General features: G+C 42.0%; 1 pseudogene; it reads right to left on the minus strand.

Moving 5' to 3' along the window:
- Positions 1-3,046: 3,046 nt before the first annotated feature.
- Positions 3,047-3,745, minus strand: LOC110300865 (small ribosomal subunit protein uS5 pseudogene; annotated as a pseudogene).
- Between the last annotated feature and the right edge of the window lie 398 nt (positions 3,746-4,143).

Genomic DNA, 4,143 nt, shown 5'->3' on the forward strand with positions numbered 1-4,143 from the left:
TATAACAGTCAACAACATACCAGAAAATAAACTACATAGACTCCTGAGTAAATATTTGAGACTTCTTCCATTATATGAGACAGATAGAAGACTCACTCTAAGACAATGTGAGTGATAGACATAGAGATTTAGGGTTGAGAAAATACACTCATGGTGGGCCAAGAGATCAGAGACTGATTGTCTATAAAGAAATATGTGAAATAATATTTACAGGAGATGAATAATTTCCACAATATAATATATTGTGTGTTACTGTTGTAACTGTGCCTTGTACTTATCCAATGGTCTCAAAATAAATATTCCTTTGGGGACACAAACATTGGGTTTATAGGGACCTGGCACCAGCTGAGCGTCAGCTGTTCTCACAGCTTAAAGTAAGACTTGCTTCCTGACCAAAGCCCATGACACATTTGCTCTGGGTCTTAGCAGGGTCTCCCCCATGACAACTCCTGTAATCTGTGTGCTCAGTGTTAAACGGCATCCTAACAATCTGCCCTAGGACATAAGGCTGCATGATAGGGCACATACTTTACTTGTAGGATTAACTTTGTGGCCAACGTATCAGAAATGCCAAAATTCTACCTCAATTTAGCCCTTTCTTTTTGTGTGTGATATACAAAAGCGATATATCCATAATAGAAAATGATGAATATCCAAGGAGGATGTCAGTGGTGACAGGTACAGAGCTCCACACCACACCTCCCAAGGAGTTCTTTTCAGTCCTTCAGCTAGGCAAACCCAAGTTCTGTAACTTCAACAAGTAAATGAATGACTTTCTGAACAAGCCAAATGAAAAACAAAGTTATATATCTGATGAAACAGGAGGTGCTAGTCTGCCCGAGGGAAGAGTACACTAATCGGTAACCCAACACCAAAGGGTCAACACAGAAAACGACATACAAGCAACATTACCATGCTGAGCAGGCTCTATGTATATTTTTTATGTGTGTGTGTGTGTGTGTAGGTGCATCATCCATGAAAGAAAAAGAGGTCTTGAATTTGAAAGGGAGTGGGATGTAAGTATTTGGGAAGGTTTGGAAGGAGGAGAAGGAAGGGGGAAATGATGTAATTCCATTAAAATCCCCCAAAATAAAATTGGTTTTAAAAAGCCTCAGCTTCTTTATTGACCTCCTACCCCAATGTGGTCCCTTTTTACTTTCCTTGTTTCTGCAGATATTCTAGGGGATGTTCTCACATCTGAAGATTAATGTTTTAAAAGTCTCAACTTTTCTAAGGGAGCCATGGGAAAATAATGAGCTAAGAGCTCACAAGATCATTATCTGAGGGAATTCTGGATGAAAAGATATCATTAGGATATCAAAACATAGCCAATAAATCATGCAACAAATTGTCATGCCCTGTCATAAAATTTGTTCTCCAAACATCAGGACTTTTCCCACCCGGAGTTCCCCAAGATCCACGAGTGTCACAGCAAGCAATTAAGGCATACGTCACAATCTGATATAGATTTAATTTGAGTCCTAAGTCTTGGAAGACTGAGCACACATGCCAGATATCAGGGATAACCATGACACTCTACCTCAAGGACGGTACAGGTTCTCTTTGTGTGGCTGTTCACATGTCATGTCTGAACTTCTATGACAGCTGTCCTTGACATTTCTCATCGACTGTAAAGAACATAATTATTGCACAGCGACATCATTTGGATGGAGATGTTATAGGGGACCCCGAGCATAGTTCTAAGAGCAGCCATTCGTGGAGCTGAAGTCCCACCATCCCTTGGGAATTAGCCAGCTTCCTGCATGGTGTTTTCTTGTTTACCATTTACTTGTGTGGGTAATGTGGCATGACTGCAGATGCCCTCATGGACCAGAGGAGGATGTGATGGAGGAGGATGCTATGTTGCCTGGAGCTAGAGAACAGGTGGTGTCCTTATCAGTATGGGTGTTGAAAACTAAGCCCTGATCCACTGAAAGAGTAGCAAGGACTCTGTCCACCCACCAAGTCATTTCTCTAGCACCTAGTAAATATCTTTATAAAATAAATTTGCTCTGTCATAAAAATCCAGAAAGCTATATCTTTTTTTTCTCATTTAGAATTTATTAAGTAGAACTCATCCTCCTATTCTTTACTTCAGCCAACACTTTACTTAGCATGCTTTTAACACACAAGTCCAAATATTTAAATATTTGTCATTTGAGTAAAAAAAAAAAACAAATGATTTATAGGTTAAAATGCAAAAGCATATACAAGCATATAATAGAATCCTTGTCATTGCTCTTGTTCAGTTTTATCCACCATTGGCTGACATAGTTCACAGCATTTGGGCTCTACTTATGTAAAAGAGAGAAAGGTATTGTGGATGGAAGGAAGGGTGGTGAGAACAAAAGAGTGAGCGAATGGAAGAGTTAGGGGGAACGTACAGATAGAAGAGCAGTTAGGTGAGCCTTTAAGTTAATCACACTCATCTTTCTTTTGTCATTGAGCCACATATTAAATAAATTCAAGGATTTCTGTGTGATAATCAGGTCATACACAGTAAAATGCTCTGAACACAACACCAATTAAGGCATGCTAGTAGCTCTCCTCTGACCACCTCTCCAACCATGCTCAAATCATTCTGATTGTGGCTTATCTCCTAGCCCGAATTCCCTCTTCTGCTGCCAACACTTGCTCTCAATATCTTCAGCTACATCCTTGCTTACTCTCAAAGGTTTTTCTATTACTATTCCATAGTGCTCCATTGACCCAACTTGTAAGATACATACCCTCTTTCTATGTTACTATGAGATTCTATGTGTCTCTTGTGACTGTGAGAGATCAAGACACAACCCTGAGGCCATTGCTTTGTAAAGCCTGCCTTCTGATCTGGTGATGCACTTCCCAAGGCACATGTGGTCTTGTACACTATGGCACCAGCACTTAGCAAGATAGCTGTCATGGATTAAATACTCTCTGGGACAGGAGGTAGTGGTTAAACAATGGCAGCACGATTAGAAAGCTATATCTAAAATACCATTACAACATCTTTTTTTTTTTTTTTTAAACAGACTTAATTTGCTTTATTTTTCTTGTATAAAAACCCTTATGTGGCAGCCACAGCTGGAGCCTGGGTCCTCTGAACAGAGTCTCTAATGTGGGTTTCCACAAGATGAGTGTGGGTTTTCACAAGATTGTCAGTGAATTCCTGGTAAGGAGACTTGGTGAACACAGTCTTTTTCCAGAGGTAGCTGCAGGTCTTGGAGATGACATCAAAGGTGGCCTTGGCAAAGTTGCCCAGTGAAGCCCCTGGCTGATGTGCAGCTGTCATCAATACCATCAGTAGCTTCTTGGGCACAGGAGCAGAGACAATGTCAGTGCCTCTGGGGGCAGGGATAAGGCACACTAGCACTGAGCCACAGCGCCCTGTCAACCAACAGGGAACAATGTGGGGCTTGCCAATCTAGTTCTCCCAGTAGCCTGTCTGCATAGGGATGATGGAAAGCTTGGCCAAGATTATTGCTCCTCAGATGGCAGTGGCTATCTGCTTGGAGCATTTAACACCAAGACCAATGTGACCACTGTGGTCCCCCATATTGACAAAAGCCTTGAACCCAGTCTGTTGTCCAGCCCGAGTTTGCTTCTGCACCGGCAGGATCTTCAGAAACTCATCCTTTAGGGATGTGCCCAGGAAAAAGCAAACAATCTCAGATTTCTTAATAGGCAGGGAGAACAGGTTGATCTCCCCCAGAGACTTGATCTTTGTATCCTTAAGCAGGTGGTCCAGGATAGTGACAGGGATCAATCACCTTGTCTTCACACACTTATAATCACAAGCCATGAATCCACATTCCCTGTCTGAAGTGGAAACTTAAGGGTTCTTTGGAGAGTTGGTTGGATGGTGTTTTGCTGGGGCAAACATGTGAAGGAACGTTTCATTAAAGTGGACACAGGTGTGAAAGGCTAAGGCAGACTCATGAAGGAAGGTTTTGCTGAAGCAGACACACGAGGAAGGATGTTCTGCTAAGGCAAGCACATGAAAGGACACATGAGGAAGGACTCTTTGCTAGCAACCTGCATGTATTGGTGCTCCTTACAATGCATAGAGTTGCATTTGTCAGGATGCCATAGAGAGAAAGAAGCACACCAAAAAACTTCTGGTGGTATGCTGCAGTTTGTTGCCGCTTCCAAGGACTTGGGCTG

The sequence above is a fragment of the Mus caroli genome, unplaced genomic scaffold (assembly GCF_978045245.1).
Source record: "Mus caroli unplaced genomic scaffold, Mus_caroli_1 scaffold_10, whole genome shotgun sequence".
Taxonomy (NCBI): domain Eukaryota; kingdom Metazoa; phylum Chordata; class Mammalia; order Rodentia; family Muridae; genus Mus; species Mus caroli.